Consider the following 21,369-nt stretch of genomic DNA (forward strand, 5'->3'; position numbering starts at 1 on the left):
GAGGCATGAATGCAGAAATTGGTGGGGCTGCCACTCATCAACCCAGAAGGGACAGTCCTGGTAAGGGGGAGGGGGGCAAGGCCATTTCCCAGGGCCAAAGGGCAAAATTCTTGCCCAGAGCCTGCAGGAAAGAACGTTAGCCAGAAAGTATTGTTACTTAAGCCTCAAAATCTAAAGGAATTTATCCTTTTAGGTTTTGGACTCGCTTGGGACTTGTGATTCCTTATTCTCCTTCCAATTTCTCCCTTTCACAATGGGAATAAATGCCCATACCCTGTGTCTCACCTTGTATTTTGAAAGCTGGTACCTAGTTGTTTGTTTTCACGGATTCACAATTCTGCCTCATGCTGAACCGTAACTCATCCATACCTGATGTAGAGGATATTTGGGCAATAGTTTATATTTACTAATAATAATGCTGTTACAGGCAAAGACATTCTGGGATCCCGGGATGGGATGATTATACTTTGGATGTGATGTGAATTGGTGAGGAGCAGACAATGGAATGTTACAGGTCAAGCTGTGTCACCTTAAAATTCTTATGTTGAAGTCCTAACCGTCAGTACTTTAGAATGTAGCTTTATTTGGAAATAGGGTCATTGTAGATATAATTATTTAAAACAGAGTAATTGGTGATATAACTGGTTAAGATATGAGGTCATGCTAGAGTAGGGTACATCCCTACTCCAGTATGACTGGTGTCTTTATAGAAAGGGGAGATTTGGATACAGACATGCAGAAAGAATGCCAGGTGAAGATGAAGGCACAGATGCTTCTAGAAGCAAGGACTGACACTGACTGCCAGTGAACCATCAGGACCTAGGAGAGGCATAGAATGGGTTATTTGTCCCAGGACTCAAAAGGAACCAGCCCTGTGACATCTTGACCTCAGACATCCAATCTCCAGAACTGTGACCAAGAAATGTTTGTTGTTTAAGCCCTGAGTCTGTGGTACTTTATTACAGCAACTCTAGCAAACTAACAGAATGGGCATAAAATGATTTTCTTAATGTTTCTTTATTTTGAGAGAGAGAGACAGAGAGAGAGAGAGCAGGCGAGGGGCAGAGAGAAGGAGACAGAGGATCCAAAGCTGACTCAGTGCCGACAGAAGAGAGCCGATACGGGGCTTGAACTCATGAGCCATGACCTGGGCCAAGGACCGACGTTTCACCAACTGAGCCACCCAGGCACCCCAATAATATTTTTATTGTTAAATCTTATATTAGGTTTCTCCAGAGAAAAGAGAGATTTTTTTTTTTAAATAAGGAATTGGTTCATACAATTCTGGAGAATGGGAAGTCCCAAGATCTGTAATCAGCAAGCTAGAGACCCAAGAAGAACTAATGTTTCCATTCAAGTCCAAAGGCACAAAATACACCAGCCCCAGTGATCAGGCAGAAGTAACCTCTTAGCCTTTCTGTTCTATTCTGGTCCTTGACTGACTGCAGGAGACCAACCCCCATTGAAGAGAGCAATCTACCTTACTGCATCTACCAATTCAAAGGTTAACCTCATCTAGAAACACCCCAACAAACATACCCAGAATAATGTTTGGCCAAGGACTGGGCGCTCTGCGATCTAGTCGACTTGACATATGAAATTAACCTTCAAGAGTAGGCATTTTAGCATCAACAAAATTGGGGTAACTTGATATGTTTAGTGGTCTTTATTTATTTTTTTGCTTCCGTGGTGAATTGCTTGCTTTTATCCTTGGCCCCCATTTTTCTGTCAGAGGACCCATTTAAAATCTCCATGCTTGTCTAATTAAAAGGCCATATAACAATTAATAAGCACGTTGAGAGCAGATACAAGCACCCATGATTCAAAACTATTTTTATTTTCAAATGTCCCCTTGCAATTATTTTTCATTATGAAAGCTTACTGTTGCGTGATAGCAGGCTTAATGCATAATTTTGTTCTATGCTGTCTTGGTTTATTTTACATCAAACCTTAAAATATCATTTACTATTCTATTCTAAATTGAAAGTGGGAAGGAGGTGGCAATTTCTTTTTTTTTTTTTTAGTTTTTTAATGTTTTTTATTTATTTTTGAGAGAGAGAGAGAGAGACAGCATAGGCAAGGGAGGGTCAGAGAGAGAGGGAGACACAGAGTCCAAAGCAGGCTCCAGGCTCTGAGCTAGCTGTCAGCACAGAGCCCGATGTGGGGCTCAACCCCACGAACCATGAGATCACGACCTGAGCCAAAGCCACACGCTTAACCGACTGAGCCACCCAGGTGCCCCAGAGGTGGCAATTTGAAAAGAAGGCATTTGTTGTGATATAACCAAAGGTGAAAAGGAAGCTTAGGAGCACCCGGGTGGCTCAGATGATTAAGCATCTTGATCTCACCTCAGGTCTTGAACTCAGGGTTGTAAGTTGAAACCCATGTTGGGCTCCGCACTGGGCCTAAAGCTTACATAAAAAATAAAATAAAAAGCTTATGGTTTTACTATATTTCCTTCCCCCTCCTTACTCCGTATATAACTGATTTTGTTTCTCTTACTACTTTGCCATTCACTCTAGAAATGGACCAGTGCAGACCATGATTAACGAACATAGCAAAGCCCCTGGCATTGACTCCTTCAGTACGTGCTGGCGGGAGACAGAGAACTGGTGCAATGGAAAAGTATAAACAGGGCATAACGTTGGTCCCCGTGGCCATGCTCACACTTTCAATGCTGACACTATGTGTAAACTTTGACAAAGTGAGGCAGGTTCTCTTCTCAGATATAACCTGGCAAATCTTACTCACTACATACTGGGGCTCCAGACTCTAATTTGAATGGAATTAGGCCCAGGGTAGAAGGTTCTGGAAGAGAGTATTGTTTGTTTGTTTGTTTGTTTGTTTTAAAGTCACATCCAATGAGGTCTGAAAGTCACGCACCTAAGCAGAGGCCCTTTCAGAAATGCTGAGCCAAGCACATCGGAAAGGCTGTGTTTCTCCAAGGGTTCAGGTTACTTCCCTTGTACCCTAAGTAGTTACTTCTTGAAAGACACAGCTGGAGACTACCTTGAGGCAATTTTTCAACAGCAAACAGCCTAGAGCACTGGGGGAAAAAAGCTGCATGAAGAATTAAGAGACCCAGAAAACTAGGGAAGAAGAGTGACTTCCTTCAGTTTATACCTTAAGGAAGTACTGGAACAGAGATCACAATCTGGGATTTCCTCGTGTGTTAAAAGGGATTATTGTTTGAATACTCTTTAAATTTAAGGTACTCTCTATTCTAGAATTCTAAATCCATTGGTTGGTAGGCTGAGTTCAAATCGTGGCTTTGTCTCATTGGGCACCCGGGTGGCTCAGTCGGTTGAGCGTCCGACTTCAGTTCAGGTCATGATCTCGTGGTTTGTGAGTTGGAGCCCCACATCGGGTTCTGTGCTGACAGCTCAGAGCCTGGAGCCTGCTTCAGATTCTGTGTCTCCCCCTCTCATGCTCATGTTCTGTCTCTCAGTAATAAATAAACACATTACAAAATCTTTTAAAATTTAAAAAAGATTTCAGAAACATCAGCAACATTTTTCATTTTTTTTCTTTTCTGGCAGGAAGTGAGGAAACAAGAGGAGACAGGACAAGCTGACAGTGGGAATGGAAAGGAACGGCAGCAACCCTGGATAGATAAAAATGGGGTTGATTTCCCTTGTCTTCCTCCGAGTTTTCAATATACTGTAAGAAGAAGAGGAAACAAGGGTGGCACATCCCAAAGAGGAAGGGTCTGGATCACTAGTTTTAGAAGGGACCACAAGCTGTATTTGCTGAGCTGTCTGGGGAAATCTAGAACCCATGAGCCTGAGTAAGTGTCAGCTTGCACAGCGAAGTTCATCATCAGGTCTGTCTTATTTATGAACACTGAAGTTCACGCCAATAAGCAGAATAAGAACTGAGCGCACAATCTATACCAGGCTCCAGAAAAAGTCATCTGCAGTAAAACCTTGTGTTGTGAGCATAATTCATTCCAGAAACATGCTTGTCATAAAGCACTTGTGTCACAAAGCACGTTTCAAGAACCATTGGCTCAGTTGGGATCACATGACGTTCGGTGTCACGTACCACTTGTATTGCAAGACATCGCTCGTTGATCAAGTTAAAATGGATTAGAAATGTTTGCTCATCTTGCAAAACACTCACAGAACAAGTTACTCACAATCTAAGGCTTTACTGTATACGTATACATATACATATAGACACACATCTATATTTATCAATGTCTTTTCCTTCCCAGTTATTATATTTGTGTTTGTTAAAGGTGGCTGAATTTAAGAAGTCATTCTGGGGCATGTTCTCTTGAGGGGGAACACCAGATGAAATAGTTTATATTTCATTAAACTAGTCACATGGAGAACTTGCAAGAGGGAACACTCATAAATGTTCTAATTAGAAATGGCAATATGGACATGGCAGGCCTGAAGCCCAGGTTCAAGTCCATAGATATTTCAAGACACAACATTGATTTCATTCGTTTTTTTTACCTATTCTTCCTCTGTGTTCATGTTGTACAACTTTGCCTTGTTGTATACTATCGAAAAATAAAACTTCTACATTAAGCAGACTTTTAAAAAATGTTTAGTTTGAGAGACAGAGGGTGAGGGAAGAGCAGAAAGAGTGAGAGAGAATCCCAAGCAGCCTCTGCACTGTCAGCGCAGATCCTGACGCAGGGCTCGAACCCACAAACCCAACAATCATGACCTGAGCTGAAACCGAGTCAGACTGTCAACCGACCGAGCCACTCAGGTGCTCATAAACTAAGTAGATCTAATCAAAATCATAACAAGTATATAAGAATCGGTAAAGATACTAGACCACAAGGATATGGTAAACAGAAGAGGCCACACAGTAACAATATTTTGGAAACTGGAAAACTGACAAGCAACCAAGGATAAAGGATTTTAGGGAACACGAGCTCTTAATCTTAAGCCAGCAGTGAGGAAAAGACACCAAGTACATCAACTCACACGACAAAATCCTCAGTCCAGCATTCAGTACTTCTAGAAGGGAGGAGAGACAGGAACAACAAAGACCCGAAATAAGAAAGAGGAGCTTAAATAAAATTTATTTGGGCAGCAATTAGGTCCCCAGATATATTCCTTGACTCCTTGAAACTTCTTCCGCTCATCCCAGAACGTTACTGGAAATGTATTCTCTAGAAAGGCCAAAAGTAGAGGCTTTGTGCCTGGTCTCCTCCAGTCAATCAGGATGCAAACAGATTGAGAATATCAACGCTGGATGGTGAGCTCTCCCCAGACCTCTGTGCTACTCTGCTCCCAGAAATACTGGTCATTATGCCTTTATCCTCAAGAAAAGGTACTGAAAAAAATCTTTGTTCAGGAAAACAACCAATGAAAGGGAAAAGCTTAATCAAAGTCCCCCAAAGATATGACCCAGCCAGATAACCCTATGGGGATACTCGAAGACCACAAATCCCACTGGTGCTACAATCACTTTTTAGTGTCCCTCTTGTAAATGTAAATGGCCAGCCAAGGATCACCAGATATCCAGAAAAAAAGCAGTTAGAGGAAACAGATCCTTTGTCGGACATTTCTGCTCCCTGAACAAGCATCTATCAACACCTCACTGAGCTGAGAAGATATTATAATCATGAAGAACAAGACAAAGAGAAACAGAGATTTATGAAGATTCCTAAAAATCATAAATCTAAGTACATTTATGTGTTACATTATAAACACAGACACAAATGCATGTATTTGATCACCTCAAATACATACCAGCTTCCCTGTATCTTGCCCTTGCGGTCCACGCCCAGGGCCTACTGGCTCAGTTCTTGAAATCACGTCAGGAACTAAGACTATGCACAGAAAATCCTGAGACACAAGCCATATGTGCTGAATTACAGTCCTCTAAAATAGTTTTCATATAACAATTACTATAATTTATGCCACTTATCAAATGACCACGATGTACTAATAACGAGTGGGGGTACCTTTTATACATTCTCTCATTTAATCCATACAGCCCTGCAAGGTAGTATTACTAGAGATGTCGAGTAACTGGCTGGTACTCAGATGGTAAATGTGGGAGATGTAGGATACGCCCAAATCTCCCCAAGTCCAACCCCTTTCAAGTGCAACATGGGTAGTATGAAACCCACTCAATGGCTAGCCTCATTACCAGGAGACGTAGGGTCTCTGCGTGGCCACAGCCTGGCTGGTGTGTCCTCATCACATTCTTTTCCACTCTCTTCCTCCATGTTGAATCATCCATGCACAAACCATTTTTCTAAACACTAAATGAAAATGCTATCATTTTATATACAAAGAGACACACATAAATATTCTATTACTCTTCCTCAGTTTATTGTTTCTCTTGTCCCCCAAGGATAGTTTTCCCCCCACTGTGTCTGGGCACAAAAGACCCACCAACTCTGACAGGGTGTTAAATCATGATACTCAGAGCACCGAGATGTCATCGTTCCTACTGAGGTGGCCATTCTGGTGAGTAAGTGTTTGTCTTTTTAAATTGCCAAGTCAGTCTCAGAGCCGGTCCTCCTCGCAGCCAAGGAGCAGAAATATAAAGTCCACGTTAGGGGCACCAGGGAGGCTAAGTGGGTTAAGTGCCTAACTCTTGATTTCAGCGCAGGTCATGATCTCACAGTTTGTGAGTTCAAGCCCCACATTAGGCTCTGTGTTAAAAGTGCAGAGTCTGCTTAGGATTCTCCCTATCCCTCTCTCTCTGCCCCTCTCCCTCTCCAGCTCATTATCACGCTCCCTGTCTCAAAAATAAGTAATAGAATAAACTTAAGAAAATCCAGGTTAGAATATCTGTCCTGCCATATTAAAGACTATCATAAACTGGTGGTTTATTCAAATGAAGCTTTAAGAATGGGATACGGTTCTCAGTGGCACAAGACTTGTTTATCCTAAAGTCTTGCAGGCTCTTAGCCTGCTGGCCTTCGTACCTCTTGACCACTTCTAAAGACCCAAAGGACCATGCTTAATGAAGGGGTGGCCACATATGACCCACAGATTTACAGGGCCCCAAACTAAATTGTCTCACTGCACAGAATTAATGAGGCTTTGAGAATTGAATCACATTGAACCATCACCCAGATATCTTCTGAGGTCAGACCGTACTAGCCATCTTATCTGGTCGCTTATTGGCATCTGTCACAGAGGGTGGTTTGCTTCTCATTCTGAGATTTACTGTGGTTGTGGACCTCTGCTCATATAGCTCCTAACATTAGGATCTCTCATATTTTTCCAGAATAAATGAAAGAAGGTGGGGTGGGGTATGTCCTACTAAGCAAATACATTAACATAGGATGTTAACCCATTCTGTTTTGCACAGTATTTTGGAAACTTTCTCTAAGATTGGTTCATGGATCACTCCCACCAGGAGTACCTGGGAACCTTGGATCTGGGGTTCTGCACATGGGAGACCTGACCTAAGACAAAGCTTTTGATACAGGTAGTTTCTTTGGGAAGTGAACTCAAGGAGCAGGAGTAAGGAATTGAAGAAATGAAAGGGAAGGAGGACAAGACAACACACGAATGCAGAGAGCAACTTGACCACTGTTACTGGTGACTGGTGGTTAGTGTTGGCGAGACACCCAAAGACCATAGTGCAAAGGGTTTCAGCCCTATTCTCTTAAGGAAGAGAGGAAGGTTTTATTCATTGGGTTTCATCTCCCACTGCCCATGGGGTATTAAACCCCCCATACTTCTGAATTATTCATGTGTCACTACTGAGTGAGCTATAGTAGGCACTCCATGAGATCGTGTTGGAGAAGCCTGGGCAAGAAGGAAGAGCCGCTGTATGGGGCAGTGGGGAGAGGTATCCAGGTGCCTCTGTAGACGATGGACCAAAATCTGCTTAGCACTGGTTGGCATTAAGGGCGCCTGGGTGGCTCAGCTGGTTAAGCATCCAACTTCAGCTCAGGTCATGATCTCATGGTTCACGGGCTCAAGCCCTGCATTGGGCTCTGTGCAGACAGTGTGGAGCCTGCTTGGGACTTTCTTTCCCTTTCTCTCTGCCCCTCCCTTGCTCACTCTCTGTCTCTTGTTCTCTCAAAATAAATAAATAAACTTAAAAAAAAAAGAACTGGTTGGTATTAACTTACTGGAGTCCACGATGGGGTGAACTCAAGAAGTTGCCAATACTCAATGAGAAAGAATGAAATATGGCCATTTGTAGCAAAATGGATGGACCTCGAGGGTGTCATGCTAAGCGAAATAAGTCAAGCAGAGAAGGACAGATACCATATCTTTGCACTCATGGGTCTAACAGGAGAAATCTAACAGAGGACCATGGGGAGGAGAAGGAGGAAAGAGAGTTGGGGAGAGGGAGGGACACAAATCATGAGAGACTATTTATTACTAAGAATGAACCGAGGACTGAAGGGGGAGGAAGAGGGGGAAGGAGGTGATGGTCATGGAGGGGGGACACTTGTGGGGAGAAGCACTGGGTGTTATATGGAAACCAATTTGACAAGAAACTATTATTAAAAAAATTATACACCAATTTTTGACTGCACAGGGGTGGAAGGGTGGGGTGTTAGCACCTCAAATCCCCACACTGTTCAAGGGTCGGCTATATTCTGCTATATACCTTCTTTTCATTAGTTCATAAAATATTAAGTAACTTTTTCTAATATTAAGTAACTTTTTCATATTAACAAATAGAAATCTATATTCTTTTTAATAGATATATAGAATTCTATCTTAAGACTGTCATTTAGTAAATTCCCTATCGGTAAACATTTTAGTTATGTTTTATGCTTGTTTAAAAAATGCTGTTTGAAAAATAAACATTCTTGTACACATTAAAAAAGAAGTTGCCAATACTCTATGAAAAATGGCACCTCCATCCATTCTGATGGTTTGAATGCTGCCCCCCTCAAAATTCACATGTTGAAGTTCTAGCTCCCAGTACACCTCAAAATGTGACCTTATTTGGAAATAGGATCATCTCAAATGCATTTACTTATATAATTCTTAAGTCGGAATACGGTAGGCCCCATAATCCGATTTGATCGGTCTGCTTATAAAAAGGAGACACTTGGACACAGACATCGACCAGGGAGAAGGCCCGGTGAAGACTGTGGTTGTGCTGCCACAAACCAAGGAAGTACCAGAAGTTAAGAGACAGCTCTGGAACAGATCCTTGGCTAGTGCCCTCAGAGGGAGCACGCCCCTATCAACCCACTGACCTCAAAGTTCTCGCCTCCAGAACAGCGAGACAATACATTTCAGTTGTTTAAGCCACCCAGTGTGTGATACTGTGCTATGACAGTCATAGTAAAGTAATATATCCACGGTCTGTCTACACTTTTGCATTTCTAACAAGATCTACAGGAAGTTCTATGCACACTGCAAATTTAGGAAACCCAATCTAGAATGAAATAATGTAGCAACCTTCACCCACGAAGCCCAGGGAGAGTAACTCCAAAGGGGCATTCCTTTTCCCACACACGCCTCTGAAAGACTGCACATTGGATGCAGAACCCTATCAGACGTAGGGAATGCTTTTTCCAAATGTCAACTCAAGGGGTACCTGGATGGCTCAGTTGGTTAACTGTCTGACTCTTACTTTCGACACAGGTCATGATCTCACATTACGTGAGTTCCAGCCCCACGTCAGGCTCCATGTTGACGGCTCAGAGGTTGCTTGGGATTCCTCTCTCCCAATCTCTCTGCCCCTCCCTGGCTTACTTTCTCATTCACTCTCCCTCTCAAAAAAATAAATGAATGAACATTAAAATAAATTCAAATGTCAACTCAAGTAGCAAGTTTAGGCCATGGCTGTTACTCAAAACCAGAGGCTAAAAAAATGAGGAAGGAGCAGACTGCAACTATACTGTCCCCCATTCCACCCAACACTGTTGCAAAAGGCAGAGTAGATCAAAGGCACACAACGTCCCTGTGTTTTCTCAGTCTCTCAAAACTTGTATACACACACGCACACACATACACACATATACGCATGTATATATAATCTGTTCTACCTTGTGAAGTAAACAAGAAAATGAAGTATACTTAGAAAAGATAGTACATGAGCCTATTGTTTCAAAATAGAAGGAAAGTGTTCAGTATATGTAAATGTCAAAGAAAATGCACAGCAAGTGGGAGAGATGAAATGGGAAACCAAAAAGTGGCAGTAGGCATTGAAACCATGAACAGCTGCCTATTGCACCTTTGTAAATGAGTAAACCCACTAAAGGCAGGAATAGGTCTATCCCCCTCCTTAAGAGTAGACCCTAGGGAAGTGGTTGCTGAATGCAGAGCAATCTGAGATTCAGAGTTTCTGCTCCTGCAGGACCGGGATTCTTGTTCCAGATTAACAGTCCCTCCACCATTTTTTTAACCACTCAGCACATGAGCTGGACTGTGCCCCCATCTCTTGGGCACTATGCTTCAAACGGGAGAGAGGCTAGGACTCTGAACTCTGGCTTTGGTTTGTTGCATCTGCTAGCCCCGTCTTCCAGTAACATACAGCTCATCATATGCCCAGACGACTCCAGTCCCAATACCCACCTGAGGGAATGAAATGTCCATCATTACATGGGAATTTTCTTTTGACCTCTGATGTAAAAAGGTACTCAGTAGTCTAATGAATTTTTAGAAAATGGACAAATGGGTGAATAGATATGGCACAGAAGACCATCTGTCACGTGAACAGCCATTTATACGGTGAGGGTAGTGTAGACAACACGAGCCTGAACACCACCACTTGAAGGGTACTTTCATATAGATTACAGGAAACAGTACATTCTAAGATACGTACCAATCAAAACCATGGGGAGGTAGAAAAAAGAGCCTTAAAATGCAGCCTGCCTGACACACAGGAGAGAAGAATAGATTCAGAGGGATATGTAGAAAAAGTAAAACCACTTTTTCCTGGTGGACAAGAGGTGGGGAAGAGAGACGGTGATATTGTGAGAGAGAAGAGAAAGGTGAGAGGTATAAGAGAGAACTCAGAGTAGTCGCCTGATGGACTTATAACAATTGAAAGGCATTTCTTAAAAGTAATCATTTTTAAATTTCTCTTTTAAGTTTTTATTTATTTATTTTGAGAGTGAGAGAGGAGAGGGGAGGTACAAAGAGAGGAGACAAAGAGAATCACAAGCAGGCCAATGCAGGGCTCAAACCCATGAACTGTGAGATCTTGACCTGACTCGAAACCAAGAGTCAGTCGCTTAACCAACTGAGCCACCCAGGCGCTCCTTAAATCTCTAACTTGAGTGACTTTCTCTTGCAATTCGACAACTCCTAATAGAAATGGCCGCCAATAGAAATGGTGCCAATAGGCCACAAATTCCTACTCAGTGAATGTAGGGATTTTTGTGTATTTTAGTCACACCAAACGGAGCCTGGTGCTAGACATGGACACAGTAGCAGCATATCTACAAAGTGGGAAGGATGGCTCAAGCAAAGAGGTAACTTTGTAATCTCTTTGTGCTACACCTACATTCAAGGGGTTTCTAACCAATAAGGAAGGTGCACCAGGATATCTTCCTTTTGTCCTTCCAAATCTGTTCATAATCTTGCTCTTTCCCTTGAAGCCTGATCTGTACAAACTCTATCAATGTCTTCCTTCATCCTTTACTTTACAGGTGGGTTTGGCTCACGAAGACCGTTGCCAGAGGACCAGAGAGAAAATGAAGTGAGGCCAGGCTATCCATTTCCCGATTTCCCTCCCTGCCGCTTTGCCTTGAATGGGATGGCTTCCTCAACCAAAGGCAACTATCTCTACAAAACGCTCCCCTTCTGGGTCCCAGGAAGGACTTTCTCATCTCCCTTCAGGCCACTGTAACATCTTTAAAGGTATCAGAACTAAAGTCTTTGGTTCCTGGAGTATCTTTTATGTTTCCCCTATATCACATCCACCCTGTACCGTACAAACAGTGCCCTTATTAATCCCTCCTTAAATGATTCTAATTCAAGAGCATAATCTGTTTCCTGTTGGGACCCTGACTAATTCAAATTAGCTCTTTTCCAAATAATCCCTCTGTGTGCATAATGGCCTCCAAAAATTACAGTTCGTTGAAAAATGGGTATTCACTGGAAATCCTCTAAGGAGCAAAGGAGAGAAATATTCATAGGACAAGAGGATTAAATTTTATCTAGGAAATTCTTCTGTAGCAGTATCTGATGGCTACGGCAAAGACAAACCGGTGATACATTTTTGCAAACATTTCTTTTTGTACGCATGATTAATCTCTCCATAACACGCTCTTCCACAACAGACCACGGACATACAGACCCAGGAAAGATGTAAAAATCTCTAATAATCCAGTTTGTTCATTGCCTGGAGGGGATGGTGTGGAAGAAGGAAGTGGGGGGAGAACCCAAGAAAGAATGCCCCCCGAATTGCTTGCTTTTATATAGACTGAAATTAGTCGGCTTATTTAATCTTACTTAGATGTACATTAAATGAATAGAACCTTAATTTGGGACTCTATAGCCCAAGGAATTTGGATCCCTTGAAAAAACATATGAGAGTGTGCAAGCATGTGAGCAATACCATGTCCCAGAAAATCTATCAGAAGATTGGATTTGCCCTCTGCACATGGCCGAGGCTGTCCGGTGTTAAGTCAAACCGCAAAGTTAGGTTGACCAAGACTTAAGCTACAACCAGACCCTGAAACAAGGATATTTATCTTATTCAGCTCTTTATGGCAAGTGCCATATAGAAGACAATAGAGATTTGCTGGAAGAATTAATGATGAATCACCAAAACATCACCGAGGACATAGAAGAGGGTAAACATGAAAAACATGGGGCTTCCCTTCCCAAGTTCTATTTAGACCACAAAAGATCTTTGGCCAAACCCAAAGGAATGCATTACTAGAGTCGAGTTTCACTTGGCAGGTACACATCTACATACTGATGTGTCCACCCTAAATCATAAAAGAAACTGAAAACATGGCCTCTGCGTTCACAGAGATTGTAGGATTTTTGTAGCTCTAGATTTTGATTCTTCTCTTTTGTTTTCTTTGATGGCCTCAAGATACTTTGAAGAACTACATGACAAGTGTTTACCACGCCTTCTATTTGTACCTCAAGCTGCCCATCCCTCCAACATGGGACCCAGGACAGTTGTCAAAGTTATCTGATGCCTTCCTCAATTCTAACCTTGGCTTCTTTACTGTTTGGACTCCATTTAAAAAGTAAGTATGTGGGGGGTGCCTGGGTGGCTCAACTGGTTAGTTAAGTGTCAGACTCTTGATTTCAGTTCACGTCATGATTTCACAGTGGTAAGACGGAGCCCCATGTTAGGCTCTGCGCTGAGTACCACAGAGATCCAGCTCCACGTTGGGTTCTCTGCTGAACAGCACCTCCCTCTCTCTCTGCCCCTTCCCCCCACGAAAGTTCTCTCTCTCTCTCTCTCTCTCTCAACTTACCTCCCTCTCTAAAAAGAAATAAAGAAACTTTTTAAAAAAAATTGTGGTGCATCTGGATGGCTCAGTCAGTAAAGCATCCGACTTCAGCGCAGGCCATGATCTCATAGTTCGTGGGTTCAAGCTCCACATCAGTCTCAGCACTGACAGCATGGAGGGAGCCTCCTTGGGATTCTCTCTCTCCCTCTCTCTCTCTCTCTGCTCCTACCCCACTCGTGCACTCTCTCTCTTTCAAAAATAAACACCTGAAAAAAATTTTGTTTTAATTTTTAAAAAGGGAATGTGAGAACATACCTAACATAGAGAACAAAGAAGAGGCATTGAAAAATGTGCATATTCTCCCAGCGGGGAAGGGGAGATGAAATCCAGTCAACAGAAATGAGGGAGACAAAGCCTCCCATACCAGCACTGTGACTGGGGACGAAAGGTGCGTCATTCTGCCAAGGGCCATGGCGGCTTTCTCAAAGTGCATTTCTAAAGTAATCTCAAAAAACATTTCTAAAAGGCTGGAGCACAGGCAGACTGCTAGAGAGCGCTGAAATTTGGTTTTAATCTCGGTATTTAGCCAAAATTTACTATTCTTTTCATTTCAGAACCTTTAAAAGGCTGAAGAGCCAATCGCCCACATCAACATCACTTCCAGGATCCTTGAATAACGCCCATAATATTAAAAAGGCAGGTGGTTTTTTCGGATTTCTCATTAGCATCTCAGTATTTGTTTCTAAACATATAAATAATCTATAGCCTTAAAGGCTACTTTATGATATTGATAATATTGCAGTTTTATCTGTCCGCTGAAGTATAAAGATGTACTTATTGTAAGTAAAATATAATGGAATCTTCTTAAAGATTTAATTGCTGTATTTCACATAATATTTCAGCACGATAAAACAGAGTTAGCCCTGAAATAAGACATTTCATTCAATCATTCTGTTGTTTTGTTTTGCTTTGTTTTGCTTTTTTCATTAAAAGTCTTCAAAAACTTAGAGGCACCTGGGTGGCTCAGTTGGTAGGACCTGACTCTTGATTTTGGCTCAGGTCATGATCTCAGGGTATGGGATTAAGCCCTGTATCTGGCTCTGCACTGAGCATGGACTCTACTTGAGATTCTCTCTCTCTTTCTCTCTCTCAAAATAAAATTTAAAAAATTTTTCATTAAGTCTTGAAAAAACTGGAGGAATCATGGATACCTTAAGAAAGTAACACATACCTTCAGTGTCGTAGATCTGGGGAAAGACAGTTGGTGAGTGGTGAAGAAGTTCTGCCTCTTGGTCCAAGCTCACTTAGATCAAGATTTCCAACATGAGGGGCGCCTGGGTGGCTCAGTCAGTTAAGTGTCTGACTTCGGCTCAGGTCATAATCTCTCAGTTTATGGGTTCAGGTCCAGCATCAGGTTCTGAAATGAGAGGGCCTGCTTCAGATTCCGTCTCCCTCTCTGCCTCTCCCTTGCTCACACTCGTCTCTCGCTCTCTCAAAAATAAATAAGCATTCTAAAAAATTAACAAGAAAAGATTTCCGGGGCACCTGGGTGGCTCATTTGGTTGAGTGGCCAACTGTTGATTTTTGGCTCAGGTCATGATCTCAAGGTTCTTCAGACTGAGTACCACCTGGAACTCCCTCTGCACTCAAAGCTCAAAGCCTGCTTAGGGATTGTCTCTCTCCTTCTGTCACTGCCCATCCCCTGCACATGCTCCCTCTCTCCCTCTCTCTCAAAATAAATGAATAAACTTAAAAATGTTTTTTCCAAACTCAGGAAGAGGAGGCTGGGGGAGTATAGGACAACAGTCCTGCAGTCATTCAATGGTGACCTCAGCTAGTCTCTCGCCCCTTGTGAACGGTCTAACTTGGAATTTTAATGTCCCTACCAATATAGACCCAGAGAATGAAAAGTAGAACATCTTTCTCCTTTCACAGATGACAGATGCCAGTAAATTATGTAATGTTTATTGTCAAAGAGCCAAATTAAGTCTATCACTATTGAAGAAACAAGAATGAGATCATGAAATTAAGAGACACTAAACAAATCTCTTTAATTAAAAATATATTTAAGTTGTAGGGCTCCTGGCTGGCTCAGTCAGTAAAGTGAGAAATTACTAATATCAGGGTTGTAAGTTCGAGCCCCACATTGGTGGTAGAGTTTACTTAAAAAAAAAAGTCTCTTGTGGGGTGCTTCAGTGGCTCAGTCAATTAACTGTCCGACTTCAGCTCAGGTCATGATCTCTCAGTTCATGGGTTCGGGCCCCACGTCAGGCTCTGTGCGGACAGCTAGCTCAGAGCCTCGAGCCTGTCTTCAGATTCTGTGTCTCCCTCTCTCTCTGACCCTCCCCTGCTCATGCTTTCTCTCACTCTCAAAAAAATAAATAAAACATTCAAAAAAAAAAGTTCTTGAGGCGTCTGGGTGGCTCAGCTGATTGAGTGTCCAACTCAATGTCAGCTCAGTCATGATCCCAGGGTTCTGGTATTGAGCCCCATGTTGGGCTCTACAATAAGTGTGGAGCCTGCTTGAGATTCTTTCTACCTCTGCCCTTCTACGCAGCTCACATGCACTCTCTCTCTCTCTCAAATAAAAAACAATTTATCCATATGGATAGATATGTTATCTGTCTCTCTATATATGTTATCTATAGAAATATATATATTTATAGGTCTATATTTTAAGTTAAATAGAGACGGACCTGTGTCCCACTGGTGCATTTACATTGGCACACTGAGCAGGCACGATATTAGTAAGAGAACCAATCTTTCCTACTAATGTTGCACAACCTTCAGGAGCAATCAGAACGCTACGCCCTTTGAAAACAAACCCTCATTCTCCATTTAAGGCAGTGATTCTCAAAGAATGAAATCTGGCCTTTCGTGGCAACGTGGATGGACCTCAAAGGAGTCGTGCTAAGTGAAATAAGTCAGGCAGAGAAGGACAGATACCATATGTTTTCACTCACAGGTCTAACAGGAGAAACTTAACAGAGGACCATGGGGAGGGGAAGGGGGAAAATAGTTGGGGAGAGAGAGGAAGGCAAATCATGAGAGACTCTTGAATACTGAACACAAACTGAGGGCTGAATCAGAAGGGAGAAAGAGGAAGGGGGGTGAGGGTCATGGAGGAGGGCACTTGTGGGGAAGAACACTGGGTGTTATATGGAAACCAACTTGTAAATAAACTATAAAAAAAAAAAAGGCAGTGATTCTCAAACCGTGAATATCAGAGCCCTCTCCGGGCCACCGTGTGAGGCTACTGGAACTTTGGGAAGAGAACTTCTTCCACTCCCAACAGAACATCCGTTTATCTCACCTCCATTCATTGCACATATTGAGGAGGAAATGAAATTACATTATGTACACACAGAGATAAACACGGACACACACTTTTTTTCCTCTCTCTGAAATAAGTACAGGTGGGATGTATCTACATCACATGCCCCCTGACTTGATGCACTGAGAAGAACGGAACATTACATCATTGGCATTCCCAACAAAAAAGCATAACCTGTTCTATTTGTGAGAAAGCAAGCAGAAAATCCAAACCGAGGGACATTCCATGATGTGCTAGAGTACAGCTCATTCATACAGCTCATGAGAGCTGACCATGCCTGATTCTTGCCAATGGCATGTTCAGCAACACCACACTGAAAACTTGACGTCAGCCATGGTGGGAATATTTACACTGTAGAAATCGGCAAACACTATATAGCATGACGTTTCCAGAGAGACATCTGCTAAACGTTGACCTGATCACTGCTGGGCATTCTACAGGATAAGTGCCCAGTACTCTATGAAAAATGCCAGGGTTACAAAAAGACAAGTAATGCTGAGAAATGTTCCAAAAGAAACACAACAGCTAAGCATGTGCATAACCACAGATTGGTTCCTGGACAGGAAAGAAATTTTGTTCTCTGAGATATTCTTGACATAATTTGTAAAACTGGAATATGAACTGGAGATCACGTAAAACTTAAATGTATTTCCTAAGAATAAGCATGTTTTCATAACGATGGTATAATTATCAAAATAAGGACATATAATACAATATTTTTAAAGGGGGGAAGGGGTCCAATGCATTCAGCCTGTTCTCAAATGGTTCAACAAAAATAATAATAATAATAGAAATAATAGAAATAAGGGCGCCTGGGTGGCTCAGTCGGCTGAGTGTCCGACTTCAACTTGGGTCATAATCTCGCCAGTTTGTGAGTTTGAGCCCCATATCAGGCTCACTGTGTCAGCATGGAGTCCGCTTAGGGTCCTCTTGTCCCCCTTTTTCTGCACCTCCCCCACTCATGCTCTCTCTTTCATTAAATAAACAAATAAAGGGGCGCCTGGGTGGCTCAGTTGGTCAAGCATCCGGCTTCGGCTCAGGTCATAATCTCACGATTTGTGGGTTCAAGCCCCGTGTCTGGCTCTGTGCTGACAGCTCAGAGCCTGGAGCCTGTCTTCAGATTCCGTGTCTCCCTCTCTCTCTGACCCTCCCCTGCTCACGCTGTCTCTCTCTCTCAAAAATAAATTAAAAACATTTAAAAAAAGACTATGTGCCAACATGAAAAGATTATTTTTATGTGAAAAAAATCAGAACATAAAATAATCTATAACTACAGAATTATTTAAAATATATAGAAGTACAAATATTAGGGGCGCCTGGGTGGCTCAGTCGGTTAAGCGTCTTGATTTTGCCTCAGGTCATGATCTCACACAGTCTTATAAGTTCTGGCCCCATGTCAGGTGCTGAGCTGATGGTGCTGAGCCTGCTTGGGATTCTCTTTTTCCCTCTCTCTCTACCCCTCCCCAATTTGTGCTGTCTCTCTTTCAAAATAAATAAATAAACTTTAAAAAAAAAAAGAAATATTGGAAGGGCAAACAAAAATGAAAGCACTTACTCCATTAGAATGGCGCAATTGACAAAAAGATAATTTCTACTTAAAACATTTTTAATTTGTGGCTTACAGTTAAATGCTTCAAAACATTCTTTTAACTTGTGCTTTATGGTTATAAATACTGTAACATTTAACTGTGAAAGTTAAGGTCAGGGCGGGATTTGAACTCACAACACTGACTCCACCACACCATCTTCCCATGGTCTAAAGCTGCATTGGAAAACAGAAAGTGCAGATCTTTTGGGACCATTCGATGGGCTTTTACTTTCTCTCTCTCTCTCTCTCTTTTGTTTTGTTTGTTTGTTTGGCACCCTTCTTCCACCTGCCCCTCATCTCAGATGCACACTCAGGGCTCCCAAAAAGCTAAGGAAAGCATCTATCACCTGTTGGTGTTCCCCATTCAACATGAAATGCATGTTTCCACTCCTAAGAGGATTCACATTTTCAAAATAATCCAAAAGTGTTAACAGAAAACAGCCCAGCATCCAGGCTCGAGTTAGATGCTGTAGGCTACAAAATACAATTCCAAGGAAAAGAACACACAACAAAGTCATTTCTAACATTAAATTTCAATGACACCTGGTGGGGAGGCAGGGGGGGAAGGGGGGGAGAGGCTTCCCTAGAGCCCACACAGTGACGTCATCTGGCACTCTGGTTCCGAGGCAGTGTGTCTCGAACAGACTCTACACACACACTATTTTTCTTCCTCCATTCCCCTGTCAGCTCAGGCACCAGCAAATTTGCTGTCATTCTTCATTCTGAGTTTTTCTTTCTACCAGTCACTTGTTCGTAAATTTCCCTCACAGCATCACTGAAATCTGTCGCAACATTCCTGATAAATTCCTCATGCCCTTACCTCCCATCATCCATAATATTATCTCCTTCCTTTCTAGGAATTCGCTTGATATTCAGCTCCAAAGACTCCAGCCAGTGTTTTCTCACTGTTCCTCTTCTTACACATGCAGCGGAGAAAAAAAAATTCAGCTCTCCAACTAATTGGATCATCTCCATGCATTTTTAAGAAAGGGTGCAAAATGGTCAAGCTTGCTTTCAAGAAGTCTTCAAGGCATCTCTTCATCTGTTTCTCTAAACTCCATTTCCCTGCTCGCTCACTCGCTCGCTCTCATTAGCTCTCATTTCTTCCTTTGCAAAGCTGAAGAGCAGGGGTCGGGGAGAGAAGATGTGGGACAGGCTGTTTTGACAAGTGCAATTGCAAAGGAGACGTTCGTTGTAGACATAAACGAGCTGTTTTGGAAGCTTTTCCTCTGAAATCATTTTCGTAAAAGAGAACACTTAATGCAATTATATAGCTCATAGTAAATGTGTAACAAGTGTGAGCATAAATGCCCTTTTTTTTCTCCCTGGCTACATGTAATATAAGTTTGCACGGAAGAGGAATACAGAGAGAGGCCTGACCATCTGAGCGGAGAAATACCCCTTCTGCCATGGGACTGGCCAGTGTGGAAGCTGGTCAAGTCTCTTCCGGTCACCCGAGGGGGGCTGACCATGCGATGAAGCATCACATCACCGTCCGTGTGGTCTCATTCACTCTAACCACCTCCTTTCTTCCACTGCTCGCTGCTTAGTGTTGGTTGTGATTTGTGTATAATCTGAAGACTGGAGATCTTCTCAAGCTACTGAGAGTCTTAATAGCAGATGGCCCCCTGCTTTCAGGCTCCTCCCGGGGACTGCCTCAGCTAGAAAGAGTCCCTTGTCCAAGATCCTCCCCGCCCCCCATCTAGTAACTGCTCAACGAGTAGTAAAGGGCTTGAACACTCACCCCCCATCTTCAGCCCACTCTGAAGGACCACCCCAGCTTCAGAACTCCGTGTGCGGTGGGCAGAGACTTCGGTTGAGATTGCATTGCAAACCAACTTCTTTCTCTCCCCACGCCTGTTTGTACCCTCTCCCTGCATCTAATAAATATCCTGCATGCTAATGTCTCTTTTATCTTGATTCCCAGGGAGTTTAGCCTGCCACACTACTCTAGGTGTTACAACAGGAGAGACTGCATACACAGAATTAAGCTACAAAAGATTTGGCTGGTATGCGGAGTAGAAAGGGGAAGGTGGTGTTTATTCCCTAGAGGTCAGGAAGAAGCTTCTCTTGCCTAGGTGGATTCCAAACACTACGTTGACTAGTCTAGGGGACGGATCATATATACAGCAACTGATGAAATGAGTCAATACCCAATAAACTATGGGATTCTCTACAACCATTCTCTATGATTCACATGGCCTCTACATGAGACAAATGGTCACATGAAGTAGGAGTATGATAGGAATCATCCTTCCCCACCATCTTTTGAAATGTTCATGGTGACACCAATATTCACAGTGCCCTGGGAAAGTAAGGCTGCTTTCGGTTTATTATCCTGGTAGGGGAGAAGAATTCCAGGGGTTTTCACTTGGCCACGCCCTACTATAATGGCAGTCAACTCTATGGATACAGGAGTCCAAGTAGGGATTCTGCCAGATACTAAGTATGTCTATCCAAGCGAGAATTCCAGAATTTGGGAAATAACCATAATCTCGGCTTAAAACTCTATTTGCAACCTACCTTCCGGCGACCATCTGACTGGTAAGCTACAGGAACATTTGACAATTCTAGGATTAGGTGAGCCTCTATCTGGCAATCCCTAATGAGACTATATTTCCTATTCCCCAGTCCATGGTCACTCTGATAAATGGCTCCAAGTCCCCTATAGGAAAGTTTAGAGGCAACTATATAGCATATGCTTAGGACAATGTGACAGGGATCCTCTTTCCAGGGGACCCAATACCCGTTTATTCAAGGGGCTCTGATTCTGTGATGGGCTCAGGTCTGAGGACAAGGTGACAGGCTATGATTCTCACTGTGATAAGTTCAAGTCAGGTCTCCATCCTAGACCTAGATGTTCCCTCCCTCTTCCAATGATGTAAATCCTAGAATACTTCCATAGGTGTTGTGAGGACTTTAGGGCATCCCTCAAAAACCCACCCCAACTTCCAAGACTGAAGCACTCATTCTCCTAGCTGTTAAGTGTTGACAGGAAACGGTTCTCAGCTGAGTCCCTCTCTGAGGTTTGTCTGGACCTGACAAAAGAACAGCCTGGCCTGAGACCACATCCCCTTTTAGGAGCAGCCTGTATCCAATGACTGGCCGCCACAGAGGCAT

The sequence above is a fragment of the Suricata suricatta genome, chromosome X (assembly GCF_006229205.1).
Source record: "Suricata suricatta isolate VVHF042 chromosome X, meerkat_22Aug2017_6uvM2_HiC, whole genome shotgun sequence".
Classification (NCBI taxonomy): Eukaryota; Metazoa; Chordata; class Mammalia; order Carnivora; family Herpestidae; genus Suricata; species Suricata suricatta.